General features: G+C 44.3%; 1 protein-coding gene across 3 annotated transcripts in view; it reads right to left on the reverse strand.

Annotated features, from left to right (window-relative positions):
- LOC126327189 (NAD(+) hydrolase sarm1) overlaps positions 1–19,415 on the reverse strand; it is a 1,227,458-nt gene that overhangs the window by 567,671 nt on the left and 640,372 nt on the right. The window lies entirely within an intron of this gene.

A 19,415-nucleotide genomic window follows, 5' to 3' on the forward strand; every position in this document is an offset into this window, starting at 1 on the left:
TCCGATAAGACTGCTTTGGTTTTGTTAACACACTTTACTTAACTATTAGTCATGTCTTATGGTAGATCGTCAGTATATATTTTATCGGGCAGAATTATGGTCCAAAAACAGAAATCTGCTTTGCTAAATCTCTCGTTGTTCCTTCCATACTGAAACGTTCATAATGATATTATAAGTGATTTCTTTATCTCTATAGCTATTGTCTTTTTATGTCTGGAGGTGTACGTCTGTTCGCTTTTCTGACGGTGTTTTGAATTAGAGTAACATCGTCCATTGATTTCAGAATATTTTAATTAAACTGAAAATGTGAAAGCTTTATTGGCGAAGACCCAATAGGCAGGCAACTAAGATTGCTATTAGAACACTTGTTCTAGATGTAACGTACACGGGGTAATATTGTTAAGAATACAAAAAGCGGCAGCAAGTCTGACGATGCGAGAAACATCAGCTGCTCGGGGCACATACACGTACTGCCGCACTCGGAACGGGCACCTGGCTCGTCGAGATGAAGAAATGCGCACCTGGCACAGAAAAGACAAAACACAAGTAAATGAAGACGTCATTTCGGAAACTGCACCGCCGCTGTAGGGGACGAGCGGGGAAGTGAGTATTTCTGACAAGCCCAGTGAGAGTGTCTACAAATGTCTGGACTGATTTCAGTTCTGTGCTGTCTAGTGTTCTGATCTAATAACGCTCCAATATTTACTGTTCAGTTACTCTGGAAACTTCATTGTTTCAATTAGGTTCACGCCATAGGTTCTCTGGCATTTAGTGCATAATGAGCACATCTGTGAATGACCGTACGAGACGTAAAACACTGAAACACAACCGATAAAAAAAACAGTATTTTACTTCCACGCGCTGCTATACAGAATTCAGGCAGGAGACTACACAAAGTATTTTCTCGAACCTTAATAAATGACAAATGTTCACACGTTGGGGAACATCGTTAGCATTCCAACACGCTATGTGCCAATTTCTTAGAGACTAACAATTCTGCATGATATCTACTACTCCAGTTCTTTCATGGTTCTATGTATAGGGTTTAAATTACGACGCATTTTCACCGATAATACACAGACTATTTAACGAGCCACATTTCGTTACGTGTAAGCTAACGTAATTTTAGTTAATATAATATTCACACGTTTAACATAATTAACACACATTTTCTTACAACTCTCAAAACTGATATGTCGGCTGAAATATCAATAACGTGCAGATATTCTGGGGTGGACTTCAAGCAGAGTCAATAGTCACGTTAGCATAAAACACAATGTTTAATTTACACATGAGTTCCAAGTTACTGAATGTTTTGTAAATTCAAATAACTCTATAATCAGTAAATTAAATACACTAAATCAGTTTAGATAAATGTTCTAGCAAAGCTAGAGCGTATTCTAGTATGAAACTTTAAACATCACGTTCATTTGCGAAAATGAGAAACAAGCAAGGATATGAAACTTCCTGGCAGATTAAAACTGTGTGCCCGACCGAGACTCGAACTCGGGACCTTTGCCTTTCGCGGGCAAGTGCTCTACCAACTGAGCTACCGAAGCACGACTCACAGCCGGTACCCACAGCTTTACTTCTGCCAGTACCTCATCTCCTACCTTCCAAACTTTACAGAAGCTCTCCTGCGAACCATGCAGAACTAGCACTCCTGAAAGAAAGGATATTGCGGAGACATGGCTTAGCCACAGCCTATGGGATGTTTCCAGAGTGAGATTTTCATTCTGCAGCGGAGTGTGCGCTGATATGAAACTTCCTGGCAGATTAAAACTGTGTGCCCGACCGAGACTCGAAATCGGGACCTTTGCCTTTCGCGGGCAAGTGCTCTACCAACTGAGCTACCGAAGCACGACTCACGCCCGGTACCCACAGCTTTACTTCTGCCAGTACCTCATCTCCTACCTTCCAAACTTTACAGAAGCTCTCCTCCGAAGGTAGGAGATGAGGTACTGGCAGAAGTAAAGCTGTGGGTACCGGGCGTGAGTCGTGCTTCGGTAGCTCAGTTGGTAGAGCACTTGCCCGCGAAAGGCAAAGGTCCCGAGTTCGAGTCTCGGTCGGGCACACAGTTTTAATCTGTCAGGAAGTTTCATATCAGCGCACACTCCGCTGCAGAGTGAAAATCTCATTCTGGAAGCAAGGATATGGTTAACAAGAGGGCATGCACTAATGTCGAACATAGAAAGGATCAGGCTCGTTTTGCATAGTCAGTCCCGGCTTGCGAGATTGTTCTGAGTGTCCCAGTACATACCACCAGGTGACAAAATTCGCGAGTGTTTTAACGTTGATGGTATCGAGTCCTCCATAAAGGTACAGGACATATCTAAATTTCAGGCTCAGAATTCTGCAATATCAATCTGGAGAAGAAAAGCAGAGGTGGAGAAGCATATTGTCGACGGCCCCAGGAATTTCTCAAAATTTGCATGTCAACATGCTGCCCTTCTCTGAAGATGATAATTATCATTATGTTTCGATCAAAGATATGTCCCATCTCTCTGTTGAGTAAACATGTACACAAAAAGCACATTTGCTTAAGATACCTCAGTGCCTTTTCCTCAGACAAGCAGGCAAGATTAAAAGAGCACTTGTGTACGTGATTTTATGCCTAGTGACGAAAACAAATTCATAAAGTTCAAAAATGCTCACCATCAGGTGCGATGACCGTTTGTAGGTTATGCCGACCTTGAATGCCTCTTCTCTCCTGTTACCCGCTGTGAATGTAACCCTACGAACTCACTTAATACCACTATCACAGGAAAACATATACCATTTACGGCACTGTACCAAATTATGTTTTCATATGATTCGAGTCTTTAACACTGCAAATCTTATATCGGGGACAATCAAGAGTTTTGAATGCTCACTGCTCTCGAAAAACTTTGATAAGTTTTACAGCGAGAACATTCCCATGACCAAATTGAGGAAGAATGAAGATCTGTACAGTAACGCCGTTGACTGTCGTATTTATGGGCTGCACTTAGACAGAAAAGCGGGAAGTTCTGGTAGGGACGACTGTCACCTTACAGGGAACTTGCGTGGCGTGGCGCTGCCCACAATGCGTGCCATTTTAAGTACCACCTTCCAATGCACATGCCCGTTTTCTTTCGCAGTTTATGCGGGTATGACGCTCATTTCTAGTTGAGCACTTAGCTGATTTCTGTTGGGAAAAAAATCAGGTCAGGATTCTACCCAAGAGCGTCGAGAAATACATCTGGCTTTACAAATGAATGACGCCAAGAATTACGTTTTATGCTTGCGCCACTCCAGAAACTTGTTGAAACTCCACCTCGGAAGGATATGCATAGCACTTGAGCAGCATTTTCTGACGAGGAAAACTGTCACCTTGTGACTGGGAAGGGGGTTTCCCATACGAGTATGTCGTAGTATGGCAAAACGCAACGAAACCAGCCTACCCAACATAACTACATTCTCCAGCAACCTTATAGGCGATGCCATAACGGATGCCGTGAACATCTGATGCGAATTCAACATATCTACTTTAGAGGTGTATGTACGGCGTTACATAGACACAGCCGTGCACTTGCTTGCGAACGTTTACAACAAAGTCCAAAGTCTCTGCATGACCACACATTCTCTGGATCTCACCTTTTATTACGTGGCACCTGTTGCCATGGGACGCAATGCTCAAGAAAACGAAGTGAAGCATCGAATTATTGACCAATGCTGACATGCTTCTTTTCTTTGTGCGAGGGATCAGGGGAGCTTTGCCAATGTGTCCATAGGCAGGCAAAGGCAAATAACCTATGAATGGGTGAAGGATTCAACGTTTCGCTTCATTCGAGTAACATAATATACTTGGATGAAAACAACTTATACAGGCACGCCATGCAACAATCACTGCCGATGGGTGACTGAAGAAGAATGCAAGGGATTAGATGGAAAAATCATTAGAGGTAAGGGAGCTGGTGTAGGGTACGTGGTGGAGGAAGAACTCATATACCCTGTTAGTTCGCATGATGCTCAAGCCAGTTTGCTGCTGTGCCCATAGCAACTACTTCCATGAGGAGGCTCCACCCCAAAACTGATGAAAATGGTGGGGAGTAAGTGGAAATACATTATCCGTACTCGTAATCTCCATCAGTGTCTCATCTTGGAGATGGAGTTGATTAGAATAAAGCAGGCGGTCTCATACAAGTGGTTCCCCAGGTTGAAGAGTGTGTTGATTTGAATACGAGACAGACAGCTTTCGCGGCATTTGACTTTGAGAAAACTTTTTATAAATTAAGGAATAATTCAATCTTCAGCAAAACAATGGAGAGTTAGAGGGAACGACGTGAAATTTTTGACTACAACTGAATGGGATGGGCGTTACGGCGTAATGAAATGCAGTGCAAGACGAAATTTTAAGCAGGTCATCATAAGAACTTGGTTTCTATGGAGATGGCGAAGTCTACAGTAGAGTTTACGAAACCTATTTATGTGGAGATGTGCATAGTAGACCTATCCAAACTCCACATATACCCGTTTCATTATGAGTTTGCATAAACTCATTTTGCAGATCATAAATTACTTCATATGGATACAGATAGCTTCATCTACTGGGTTAAGTATCCATATGAAGTAATGAGGGCCATGGTAATGAATCCGACACACCCTTATACACGGCTGATAAACCTTATGGTATTGTTCCACAGAACAATGTTATTGGCCTTATGAAAGACGAGGTGAATGGATTGTCGATTGTGGAGTTTGTAGGTCTGCGGTCAAAACCATATGTGTATCACATATTGGAATGTGCCACGCAGAGGCGATCTGAGGGTGTGCGTTGTATGGCATCGAGAGCCCTCTCTCTCTATTGAAGACTATTTCCGGTGCCCATACAGTGGTGTTCGTGGTGCTGCACTGCTCCCACTGCATATGGAATGGCAGGACTGAAACTCTCCCATACTCACGGTACTCACCTGTAGCGAGGTAAGACGTGGGGGACTGTCGCTGAGTGGGAGGGCGAGAAGGAGTGAGAAAGAGAGAGAGAGAGAGAGAGGGAGTGTCTACAGAGTAGCTGTATGACCCTTTTATCATAGCATATGTGTTTGTATGCGTGTGAGTGTGCGTGTGCGTGCGCGTGTGTGCATGTGTGTGTGTGTGAGTGTGTGTGTGTGTGTGTGTGTGTGTGAGAGAGAGAGAGAGAGAGAGAGAGAGAGTATGTGAGATGTAAATATTTATTTATTTATGTGAATTATGTAGACATGTGTATACACAATGTGCGTGAAAAAGATAGATAAAAAGAACATGTATACCATGTGTGTTGAAAAAGGTCAGAAAAGCGCAAACGAAAGAAATATGTTTACTTTTATTAAAAACGCATAGCCAGAAGAAAATATATTTGTATATTTATTTATTCATATACAACATATGTCTACGCTGTAACTACACTATGTGATCAAAAGTATCCAGACACCCACAAAAACATACTTTTTCATATTAGGTGCATTGTGCTGCCACCTACCACCAAGTACTCCATATTAGCGACCTCGGTAGTCATTTGACATCACAAAAGGGCAGAACTCATGGACTTGGAACGTGATCAGGTGACTCGGTGTCACTAGTGTCATACGTCTGTACGCGAGATTTCCACACTTCTAAACATCAGAAGGTCCACTGTTTCCGATGCGATAGTGAAGTGGAAACGTGAAGGGACACGTACAGCACAAAAGCGTTCAGGTCGACCTCGTCTGTTGAATGACGGAGATCGCCAATAGTCGGAGAGGGTCATAATGTGTAATAGGCAGACATCTATCCAGACCATCACACAGGAATTCCAAACTGCATCAGGATCCTCTGCAAGTACTATGACAGTTAGGCGGAAGGTGAGAAAACTTGGATTTCATCGTAGAGCGGCTGCTCATAAGTCACACGTCACGCCAGCAAATGCCAAACGACGCCTCGTTTGGTGTAAGGAGCTTAAACATTGAACGATTGAACAGTGGAAAAACTTTGCGTGGAGTGACGAATCACGGTTCAAAATTGGCGATCCGATGGCAGGGTATGGGTATCACGAATGCCTGGTGAACGTCATCTGGCAGTTTGTGTAGTGCCAACAGTAAAAATCGGAGGAAGTGGTGTTATGGTGTGGTCGTGTTTTTCATGGAAGGGGCTTGCATCAGTTGTTGTTTTTCTTGGCACTATAACAGCACAGTTTTAAGCACCTTCTTGCTTCCCACTGTTGAAGAATATTTCGAGGATGGCGACTGCATCTTTCAACACGATCGAGCACCTGTTCATAATGCACAGCCTTTGGTGCAGTGGTTACACAAAAATAACTTCCCTGCAATGGACTGACCTTTGGGATGTTTTGGAACGCCGACTTCGTGACAGGCCTCACTGACATCGATACCCCTCCTCAGTGCAGCACTCCATGAAGAAAGGGCTGCCGTTCCCCAAGAAACCTTCCAGCACCTGACAGAAAGTCTGCCTGCGAGAGTGGAAGCTGTCATCATGGCAAAGGTGGGGCAGCACCATATTGAATTACAGCATTTCCGATGGAAATCTTGAATAGCAGCAAACTTGAAGAGTCCACGTATCCATGAGTTGTACTCCTTATTCTTAATGTGGTCGGATAATCGAACCGTCGTCCCCATATCTTTATAGGGTATTCCACGATTATCCCAGTGAATTCTACGGTAGAAATGTGTTAAATACTTTGCGTTCATCCATGTTTTAGCGCACTTCACATCCTTGGAAGACCTCGGTGACGCAATGTTTGCTGAGAGTGCCTCTATTATTCCGACATTTTTCGTGTGCACTACGAATGCAACAACTTTAAATATGAACTGTCTACGCTCATCACCACAGAAGACCTGAGCGTCTGCAATGACGTTCACACCTTGAGATACCACTGTGGAATGCTCTGGGTATGGCACAGCACCTGTACATTCATACAACTCGTTGCACAACACCGGTGAGCGGGCAGCAGTGAATGACACGGTCATGTAGAACTAAAGCATACGCTGCATTCTGTTCTCGGAAATTTGATGAAGATTCAAACTAAGTTCATACACCTATAGGTGTAGACTTAATTATCTCATTCCGTTTGATCAGTCTATTACGAGTATCGTCGATATCTCCTTGTTTTCCGTGGTCTGAGCACACACCTTCCTCCTACTTCTTCAGCGCTTTAATAGTAAGAAGCATGAAATCTCGCATATATGTCATATGACAGACTGTATGCATTTTCAGCCCACTGCAAGTACAAATTGTCATACAGACAGAATTTTGAATTCAGGTAGACTCTGGCATTAGTTAACTTGTAGTTGTCGAATACAGTGGAGTCATTTACTATATTCCCCCTGCTATCAGTCAGAAAGACAAATGTGATGAATCTAGGGGTCTGTAGCTGCGAATAGGTTTCAATAGCCCATGTTTATCCGCCTGCATTCGGTAGCACTGGGTGCTCGAAAACCTCCCAAGAGAGAAACGTTATGTACGAGAATTCAGGACTTTTAAAAGAGTCAACCGCTCATCGTCTGGTACACTATTCTGATGCATTTTCCATATTATATTGCTGATTGTGACTATATTCTCCTCTTGAGCTCCTTGAATGTATGAATTATTATGCATTTCTGTTCAGCATTCATAATAATCTGCTTCATGTCCTCAAAGTAGCCCATAAGCATTTATAGAGGTATGTATGAAGTAAATTGCTTGTACTCTGCAACTGTTCTATCCAATTGATCATCTACGAACCATCCTGCATTATCTAAATCATTCAAAACCATGGGTGATGCAGAGACTTATGTTTTGTTATGTTGACATTGCGTGTACAGTGGCTCTCAGATCCACTGAGTTCATTGTCTATCTCTCGAAATAGTAATTATAAAGCATTACGTGTAAGCTTGGATACCACTGTAACGCTGCAATCGGTTTTCTTGAATGATCCCTCCAAATATATGAAACTCTTGCATGCATGTCCTGGTGCTGGATGACAATCCTAATTTCATCCTTCTTGTTAAATGTTATTGAAGCATAAGTTTTATGCGAGAAGTATACCTGTCATACAATTCGCTCGTCATATTCTGCGGGACTGGTTATATTGCGTGAGGACGTCACTGCAAGATTTCAAGCCAACTGGTTAAGAAGCTCGTAGTTCACATGTGTTGTCACTTTGCGGTTCGGCAGTGAAGTGACATGCTGTGGACTGCGTGCACTGGTTTTATACCGTTCGCCCATCCTGCCTTAGATTCTGGTTCACAGTACGCACCTCCAAATAGTCCAGTGTCTGAACTGTCACGGTAGGTATATTGCCCTGGTGAGAGCCTCAACAACCTTATACCCTACTGCAACTGCGGGTAGGAATCTGCAAATGGTACGAATCAGACTGTTGTTGTGGTAGGAGTTCGTTGCAATGTTACACTCGACTCGGATTGTGCTGACAGGCAGTATGTCCACAGTATGATCTGACATGCAAAATTTACTAGGATCCTTCTTCAAAACCTGTCCTTTCGTGAAACCCAGCAGGCCCCCTATTGACCATTTCTGGTTAAAGTCAATGGCTGATTCACAGTGCTTATTTCAGATTTAAGTGTATTGACGTTTGCACGTAGCTCACATTCTTAAACCATTCAGTTTTTCCAACTGGTGTAGTTGTGTGCGAACACCAGTTGGAAGAACTGAATGGTTTAAGAATGTTATGTGGCTAAGACAAGTAAGTGTGATATCACCACTACTATTTATAATGGTGATGTATGAAATAGCCAAGGAGACGAAAGAAACACATAGAGGAAGGGGGATGAAGCTGTTACCATTTTCTGATGATATTGTGGTGTCGGGAACAAGCAGTAAGGATGTAGAAAAACAAATAGATATCCTAAGTGAAAAGGTCGAGAAGTACGGAATGAAATTTAATGTGGAGAAAAACAAGACCAAGGTGGTAACCAGAAGGGATGGAGAGGGCAAGGGACAAATTCATATTAAAGGAAATAGTGGACAACTTTAAATATTTGGGAAGTGTATTAATGGGAATTGCTCGTTTGGAAACAGAAATTAGCATAAGAATACAACAGAGTAGTACAATTTACCTGTGTGTGAAGGGCTTGGTGTGCGGAAGGGAAGTGCCAATGAGGTGCAAGCTGGTGCTATACAAGACTTACTTCACACCCATACCAATGTACGGCTCAGAGACTTGGACTATGACTACAAGAGAGGAGAAAAGGATACAATCCAGTGAAATGAAGTTTCTGAGAAATATGATAGGGAAGATGAGGAGAGACAGAGTGAAAAATGAAGGTGTTAGGAAGGAGATTGGAGTGGAGAAGTCGACTGAGAAAATTGAAAAGAATAGATGAGAACGGTTTGGGCATGTGAAGAGGATGGGAGAGGGAAGAATACCAAGAATAAAGATGGAGTTCAAGATTGAGGGCAAGAGGCCAAGGGGAAGACCGAGTACAAGATGGATAGATACAATAAAGATGAGTTTAAGGAGGAGAAACCTGCTATGGAACCAAATTGTGAAAGAAGAATGGTGGAACGACAGAGTAAAGTGGTGAAGTACCATTGATACCCCATTACGACCAGATGTTGTATAGAGGGGAAACGAAGATGATGATGACGTAGCTCAAGACCTTTCCCAAGCTGTTTTATGTCTTCGTTTCAATCTTCGATTCGTACGCAGCAGTTTATATTTCCTCAATGTCTTTCTCACCATTAATATCCATATGCAGTTTGTTGTTACACTCGGAAGTGTTTGGCATGCTACTGTACGTCTCCAGTCCAGTCATAGCAATACTCCATTCACCAATCCTCCAATCAACTGGTTTTTGGGGTGCGTCACGGAATTAGATTCGCTTTAGCATATTAACTTAGCGGCTGGCAAGTACTAAATACATAACGAATATATATAAATGTATGTATGTTCTGCAACTAAAGTCCTTATGTGCGCAAATGTTGTAGAAAAGCAAGTATTCGACTGCGCTTGACAGAAAGAACAAGTTGCGGCAGAGTTTCCTCGCGCCGGCAGCAGCAGGCATAAGCTGCCCGAGCTAGAGATATCATCACATAGAGCTGAACGCTATTCAACGAGACGAAGGCTGCCGAAGTACTTAAATGTAATTGGTAAAAGCAATGGAATTGTGAAGTGATTGTCTAAATTGGTTCCTCTATGGTTTCTGGGATTCAGAATTTCAGTTGTTGGGGAAGCCTACACTAGATCTATCTGGTATCTAGACTAATAAATTGTGTGAGAATTTCGTCAAGAGGGTTTATGGAGGTATTGAGTTGGTATTCGGTCGGTATTGTCGATCAGAACTTAGTGCGACCGAGTTATTAAATGTATTTAGCTGTGTATCTGCTTCAATTCATATTTTTCCGCGAGAAAAAATAGGATACGTTAAACTAATTGATCTGGGGTTTATTTTGGGTCGTAGGACTGGAAAGACTTATACTACGATCGTATGTGTGGAGCAATTGGTTGGCTGACGCTGCAATTCCGTGGATAAAATTTGTTAGTGATGACGTTGAGTAGGAAGTAACGGGCTAGCGTGCTGTTGTAATACTGCGGTCTTGTTTTGCGGAAACTGTGTTCCGTATTTGGAGAAGTTGACGTCTGGCGGTGTTAATGAGTCATTGGAGTGGTCTTAGAGTGCAATTTGTGGTGTTCCTGGTGCGCACAAGACTATAGAAGCCGTTGTGGTCTACGTTGGTGGAATCTGCATTCACTCACGCTCTGAGATAATTGAGCGGTTGCAGCATTGTGTGATTTTGGGACGGCTGCTCTAATAAAGTGGTGTGTTGAGCGGTTTATGTATGTCAGAACGGACTACAGTATTAGTGGCGTCATTATTGTGATTTTGTGCATCACTCAGTTTATGTCTCAATTGGACTTTCACAAAGCCAGGAACCAGGCTAGGCACGACTTACGAAAAAGAAGACAGTTATTGTAGCCCGTAAAATTTGTGACACTAATCTCTGAAAACAGACTTCGCAGCCTAAGATTTTTGACGATACTCAATTCCATTGCTTGGTACGATGACGAGTGGCAAATTTAACTTAGGGACTGTTAGACGGAACGCGATTCCAACATCTGAAGTGGATGAGCTTAGATCGTTGTATTAAAGTTAGTACAAAAGTGGTGGTGGCACATTTGATGTTCGTTTTTGTTTTTGTTTTTGTTTTTTCTAAGCCGATTTGTGTGGGGTTTGCTTTTAGAAGTGTCACTCGTTCACATGGAAGATGTATGTGAGATAATAATTTGATCCTAATAAAGAAACGTTAAACTGAATTCTGAGTACGGACTCTAATTCTACAGTGGAAAAGATTTAATCCCCACTGAAAGATACGCAAATGGCGTAAATAATAAAGAGCTACAATGGTGCAAAGTAGTTACAAGTCATTCTTGCGGAGATGTCAGTTATTCCAGGTCAAAGAACTAGACTCAAAGAATCAATGTTGTGGCGATACTGCATGTTCATCATTTTAGACAGTGAAAACACTCGTGGGGATGTTATAACGAAAGCTTTTCCTTTTATTTCTACGTAACTCTCTATTAAAAACTGTCCAACTCCAAACAGTAACCGTTGTGTCAACAGCGTCCGTTTCAAACACGTAAAATAGACTGTGTGCGAATTGTTCTTTGTGCAGCGATTCCCACACAGCTCCCCTGCGGCAGAGCGGAGCTCCTGGAATGTATGGCTATGTGCAGTGCACGCATCGACCGGTCCTAGAATGTGCGTGACTGTGCCAGGAGACTCGCTGACGTTCTCTCAGGTCGTCGATTGTCTCAGTATGGCGCTTCTTTAGAGCTCCGCTGCCGCGTCTTTTGCCGAACGCTGGCACCGTTTTGAGTATGAAGACTTAACTTCGTGGCCCGCTCCACAAAACATGTTGAATTTTGCCTCTTCTTATAATGTTGTTGGCTCTTACTTTCAGTGTCTCGTCGGTGTGTATCCTTTGTGTGTTCTACGAGTGCCGCCGCCTGTTTCTGCTATGCTACTGTCTGCTATTTCAAGTGTTCGGTCTGCCTAATAACGTCTGTGTTTCGCTCTTTCCGTAAAATCGCAGTCCCTTGCGTATCGCTTCCCTCATGGAATTTAATTGCGCTCGATGCGTTGCACACATTTTGTCTGCCGTCCACGCGTGTCGCAGCGTGGCGGCTGAAAACTCCACTGATGGTACTTCGTAAATGTCTGCTGGTGTTCCGTCAGTTGTCTGCTCGCTGCGCAGTGTTTGTTGCACTCGTCGCTCTACGTCCGTAACCACAGCGGCAGCTGTAGCGTCAAAGCTGTTTATTGCTTTTATCAGTCATTTCTTTCTGGACAAATGCCAGGACTAACACTGCAAACCATAATTCCGGTTTTTCAACAAGAATCGCGGAGTTTACACTGAAGCGCGGAGTTTGCACTTTCATTCTAGGCTTGACTTGCAACTCATATTTGTCGATCTGTATGCGTATTGAATGTCATATCTCTCAGCGATTGCGGGCACGTTTCTGCTCTATCTTGCGTTTCTACTCTGCCTTCGAGATCATTAATCTGCTTCTGGAAGTCGTCTGTACCTTTGAGAGCTGCAGTGCGGCTTGAGCTTGATCGACTTCTCGATACGACGATATCGCATGACTGTGTAGTCTCTGGCGCCTGCGACATTTTATTTTTTGAGGTCACTAGTTTGTAGCGATCATGCACGTTCATAATTTTAGACAATGAAAACACTCTTGGGGATGCTACAACGAAATATTTTATTTTTACGTAACTCGCTATTACAAACTGTCAAAGTGAACTAAACTAGTCAAAGAGCAGTGTCCAATTCCAAAGTGTAAACATACTGTCAACAGCTTCCGTTTCAGACACGTAAAATAGACTGTGTGCGATATATTCTTTGTGTGGCGACTCACACAATGTCATATTGAGATTTTATTACGATTAAAAAATCAGTAATTAGAGAAAAAACTTACTTCGATTTCATTAAAGAAAACACATGGGTTCTAACTTCTTTTTTCACATAACGGTTATTTCAAAGATCAAAAGTGAAAGAAATAAGGGGAAAGGATAACGAGAAATAACGTTTACAGGTCGTAAGAGAATTAAGAATATCGCGTAGATAGCTATCGCTGTATCGCTGGTTTGCAATAAAATTATAACTTTGATTCCTACTTTCGGAATTACCGTAAAAACAAAGTGTTTATTTAATTTGAGTGAATAAGTGTGTACGAAATTGAGAGTTGACGTAAGAAAGTGAAACGTTGACCACGGTAAATATTTATTAGGCGTTTTTAGGTGAACGATCGCGTAATTTCGTTTTATGGTAGTGAGTGAAAGATGGCGTAGTAAACTATATCGATCGTTAGCGTGAATTACATGAATAACCAGCGATAGCTATAGTTATTTCGTGTTATAAAGTAGTTTGATGTCAGTAAGAGATTTTAATCATTTAAATAATTAATAATACACCATAGTAGGTGCAGGTTACGAATTATAACGTACGCAATTTTACTGAGAGTTGTTGATCTATTTTGGTCAGTAGCAACTCACGTTACAGCTCACTGAACGAGCGTACTTAGGATTCAGATAACGTGCAGTGTGCAAATCCTAGTTATAGTAACGATAAGTACCGATACTAAAGTGTGTTTAACTTTCACCACTTCAACGCACTGCAACACTATTGACGAGTGTAATATTGACAGAGTGTGTACGACGTAATAGGGGCATGTAACCTGTGTACTTGTGTTTTAGTCGCATGCGTAGTCTGTGAGCAGTTCCACTCAGATGAACATCTTGAACTAAAAATTTAACGATTTATATTAATACTGGGACGAGGAGTACATAATCTTGAAGGCAGGGCTATTGTCAGCATACACATTGGAGTCTCGCCTCGACGCGCCGCTATGGATGGATCAACGTGGCAGGCTACAGTGCAACTGTCACCGGTGCTGCTGTTGTTGTTTTCACCATCGAGTATTGGTTTTACAATGGTTTTATATTTCTTATTGCTCTGGCTTTTCCGATCCTATGTACATCAATCAAATGCAGTATTTCACGGTACATTTATCTATCATTAACTGAATAATTTATGGTTTTCCGTGGGTCTTAGGAAAATAAGATTCATTCAGTCAGGAGGTGTCTCAAAATGCCTATCACTAATCTGTTACATTTTTGGGTGCGTACCCAGCATGTACGACCTTTCCCTGCTAACGCCGAATGTTCTGTAAGTCTGGCCTGGGGCGTGACGGATAATGAATTCGTCAACGGCACCACCATCGTTATCCTGTGTGGTTGTTTCTGCTGGGAGCTGCCTAGGTGATTCAGTAATCGCCTTAAAGACCTCTCTTAGTGTTTGCTGTCGATCCATATGTCCTAATCTTAGCAACCGTCATTCCTAAATGACTTCCTGCCTCTTCGACATCACTTATATACTAATCAGACGTCTCTGCAGCGTGAGGCTTTATGTATCAGGTCTCCTTCCTCTTATTACGAGCCTGCTCCCCATTCTCAATAACTAGGCCTCTTCATCTATTTTCCCCTCAGTAGCCTCAACCTTTTCAGTTAGGTCGGTTATTTTCTTACCGATTTCATTAACTAAGACACATAATTCGTTGATCATTCTCAGAAGAGTCCGGTATTACGTCTCTAGCTACCTGCGCACACCTCCAACTTTATGGACGATAGTCTGAATTTTTGCATCCATACACAAACGAATGCTCTGTCAATGTGCACCCATTCTCTTGGGTCCCACCTCTCTTACTGGGCTATGTATACAGAAACTATTGAAGTTTCGCCTATATCTACCATCATTCCATTTTCTTGTTTTATCAGTCATCAGAAACCCATACTGTGAATGAGAGCAACACTCGGTGAATATCCTTACAAAAACGTTGAACGACATGTCATTTCCTACATGTGCTTCGTAAATGTGCTTTTAATTACAATTGTCCTGTTTGAAGATTATAATGCGGTTTGCATTATCCCTAACCAACTGTTCTGGGATTGTGGAATATGTCTGCCAGAGATAAAATACATCGGCACCCATACGAGGACCAAAATAGAAATATTTTCGAATTGGTCTTGATTTTCAACAGCAACATCGTCAAATATATATATACTGTATTTGACTTTACTTTTTCAGTTGGGGTGAGTCTCAGTCACAACGCGCTTCTATATCCACATTTAAACATTTCGTTCCACTACGAGGTAAATGGTATGTAGAACTGAAAACCGTGGGTACACTTGATACCTTCTTATGCATGGCGTCTGCACTCTGTTCCTGTGCTGGTACACGGATGTTGTGCTGGGATGGGTCGTATATCAGTGACCAGCACAGTCCTCCACCTTGCTGTTGTTTAGGACCACCAGCACCATTCGAGGCACTGGTAGCACCCCGCATGTCCTCACCACACAAGTAAATGAGTGGAACAGACAAGAACAGCTCCATGTCCCACATCAGCATGTGGGCTATGTCCTCCTTATCCACAACATCTGCACTCTGTCCCTGCACTACCACAGGGATGTTCTAATGGGATGGGTCGTATGTCAGTGACCAGCACAGTCCTCAACCTTGCTGTTGTTTAGGACCACCAGCACCATTCGAGGCATGGGGAGCAGCCCGCATGTCCTCACCACACAAGTAAATGAGTGGAACAGACAATAACAGCTCCATGTCCCACATCAGCATGTGGGCTATGTCCTCCTTATCCACAACATCTGCACTCTGTCCCTGCACTACCACAGGGATGTTCTAATGGGATGGGTCGTATATCAGTGACCAGCGCAGTCCTCCACCTTGCTGTTGTTTAGGACCACCAGCACCATACGAGACACAGGGAGCAGCCCGCATGTCCGCACCACACAAGGAAATGAGTGGAGCAGACAATAACAGCTCCATGTCCCACATCTGCATGCGGGCTATGTCCTTATCCACAACATCTGCACTCTGTCCCTGCACTACCACAGGGATGTTCTAATGGGATGGGTCGTATGTCAGTGACCAGCACAGTCCTCCACCCTGCTGTTGTTTAGGACCACCAGCACCATTTGAGGCACTGGGAGCAGCCCGCATGTCCTCACCACACAAGTAAATGAGTGGAACAGACAATAACAGCTGCATGTCCCACATCAGCATGTGGGCTAGCTATGTACTCCTTATCCACAACATCTGCACTCTGTCCTGCCCTACCACAGGGATGTTCTAATGGGATGGGTCGTATGTCAGTGTCCACCACAGTCCTCCACCTTGTTTAGGACCACCAGCACCATTCGAGGCAATGGGAGCAGCCCGCATGTCCTCACCACACAACAAAATGAGTGGAACAGACAATAACAGCTCCATGTCCCACATCAGCATGTGGGCTATGTCCTCCTTATCCACAACATCTGCACTCTGGCCCTGCACTACCACAGGGATGTTCTAATGGGATGGGTCGTATGTCAGTGACCAGCACAGTCCTCCACCTTGCTGTTGTTTAGGACCACCAGCACCATTCGAGGCACAGGGAGCAGCCCGCATGTCCTCACCACACAACAAAATGAGTGGAACAGACAATAACAGCTCCATGTCCCACATCAGCATGTGGGCTATGTCCTCCTTATCCACAACATCTGCACACTGTCCCTGCACTACCACAGGAATGTTCTAATGGGATGGGTCGTATGTCAGTGACCAGCACAGTCTTCCAACTTTCTGTTGTTTAGGACCACCAGCACCATTCGAGGCACAGGGAGCAGCCCGCATGTTATCACCACACAAGTAAATGAGTGGAACAGACAATAACAGCTTCATGTCCCACATCAGCATGTGGGTCATGTCCTCCTTATCCACAACATCTGCACTCCGTCCCTGCACTACCACAGGGATGTTCTAATGGGATAGGTCGTATGTCAGTGACCAGCACAACCTTGCTGTTGTTTAGGACCACAAGCACCATTCGAGGCACTGGGCGAAACCCGCATGTCCTCGCCACACAAGTAAATGAGTGGAACAGACAATAACAGCTCCAAGTCCCACATCAGCAAGTGGGCTATGTCCTCCTTATCCACAACATCTGCACTCCGTCCCTGCACTACCACAGGGATGTTCTAATGGGATGGGTCATATGTCAGTGACCAGCACAGCCCCCCACCTTGCTGTTGTTTAGGACCACCAGCACCATTCGAGGCACAGGGATCAGCCCACATGTCCTCACCGCACAAGTAAATGAGTGGAACAGACAATAACAGCTCCATGCCCCACATCAGCATGTGGGCTTTGTTCTCCTTATCCACAAGATCTGCACTCTGTCCCTGCACTACCACAGGGATGTTCTAATGGATTGGGTCGTATGTCAGTGACCAGCACAGTCCTCCACCTTGCTGTTGTTTAGTATCACCAGCACCATTCGAGGCACCGGGAGCAGCTCGCATGTCCTCACCACACAAGTATATGAGTGCAACAGACAATAACACCTCCATGTCTCACATCAGCATGTGGGCTATGTCCTCCTTATCCACAACATCTGCACTCTGTCCCTGCACTACCACAGGGATGTTCTAATGGGATGGGTCGTATGTCAGTGACCAGCACAGTCCTCCACCTTGCTGTTGTTTAGTATCACCAGCACCATTCGAGGCACTGGGAGCAGCCCGCATGTCCTCACCACACAAGTAAATGAGTGGAACAGACAATAACAGCTCCATGTCTCACATCAGCATGTGGGCTATGTCCTCCTTATCCACAACATCTGCACTCTGTCCCTGCACTACCACAGGGATGTTCTAATGGGATGGGTCGTATGTCAGTGACCAGCACAGTCCTCCACCTTGCTGTTGTTTAGTATCACCAGCACCATTCGAGGCACTGGGAGCAGCCCGCATGTCCTCACCACACAAGTAAATGAGTGGAACAGACAATAACAGCTCCATGTCTCACATCAGCATGTGGGCTATGTCCTCCTTATCCACAACATCTGCACTCTGTCCCTGCACTACCACAGGGATGTTCTAATGGGATGGGTCGTATGTCAGTGACCAGCACAGTCCTCCACCTTGCTGTTGTTTAGGACCACCAGCACCATTCGTGACACAGGGAGCAGTCCGCATGTCCTCTCCACACAAGTAAATGAGTGGAACAGACAATAACAGCTCCATGTCCCATATCAGCATGTGGGCTATGTCTTCCTTATCAACAACACCCGCACTCTGTCACTGCACTACCACAGGGAAGGTCTAATGGGATGGGTCGTATGTCAGTGACCAGCACAGTCCTCCACCTTGCTGTTGTTTAGTATCACCAGCACCATTCGAGGCACTGGGAGCAGCCCGCATGTCCTCACCACACAAGTAAATGAGTGGAACAGACAATAACAGCTCCATGTCTCACATCAGCATGTGGGCTATGTCCTCCTTATCCACAACATCTGCACTCTGTCCCTGCACTACCACAGGGATGGTCTAATGGGATGGGTCGTATGTCAGTGACCAGCACAGTCCTCCACCTTGCTGTTGTTTAGGACCACCAGCACCATTCGAGACACAGGGAGCAGTCCGCATGTCCTCTCCACACAAGTAAATGAGTGGAACAGACAATAACAGCTCCATGTCCCATATCAGCATGTGGGCTATGTCTTCCTTATCAACAACACTCGCACTCTGTCACTGCACTACCACAGGGAAGGTCTAATGGGATGGGTCGTATGTCAGTGACCAGCACAGTCCTCCACCTTGCTGTTGTTTAGTATCACCAGCACCATTCGAGGCACTGGGAGCAGCCCGCATGTCCTCACCACACAAGTAAATGAGTGGAACAGACAATAACAGCTCCATGTCTCACATCAGCATGTGGGCTATGTCCTCCTTATCCACAACATCTGCACTCTGTCCCTGCACTACCACAGGGATGTTCTAATGGGATGGGTCGTATGTCAGTGACCAGCACAGTCCTCCACCTTGCTGTTGTTTAGGACCACCAGCACCATTCGAGACACAGGGAGCAGTCCGCATGTCCTCTCCACACAAGTAAATGAGTGGAACAGACAATAACAGCTTCATGTCCCATATCAGCATGTGAGCTATGTCTTCCTTATCAACAACACCCGCACTCTGTCCCTGCACTACCACAGGGAAGGTCTAATGGGATGGGTCGTATGTCAGTGACCAGCACAGTCCTCCACCTTGCTGTTGTTTAGTATTACCAGCACCATTCGAGGCACTGGGATCAGCCCGCATGTCCTCACCACACAAGTAAATGAGTGGAACAGACAATAACAGCTCCATGTCTCACATCAGCATGTGGGCTATGTCCTCCTTATCCACAACATCTGCACTCTGTCCCTGCACTACCACAGGGATGTTCTAATGGGATGGGTCGTATGTCAGTGACCAGCACAGTCCTCCACCTTGCTGTTGTTTAGGACCACCAGCACCATTCGAGACACAGGGAGCAGTCCGCATGTCCTCTCCACACAAGTAAATGAGTGGAACAGACAATAACAG

Source organism: Schistocerca gregaria, chromosome 1 (genome assembly GCF_023897955.1).
Source record: "Schistocerca gregaria isolate iqSchGreg1 chromosome 1, iqSchGreg1.2, whole genome shotgun sequence".
NCBI lineage: Eukaryota > Metazoa > Arthropoda > Insecta > Orthoptera > Acrididae > Schistocerca > Schistocerca gregaria.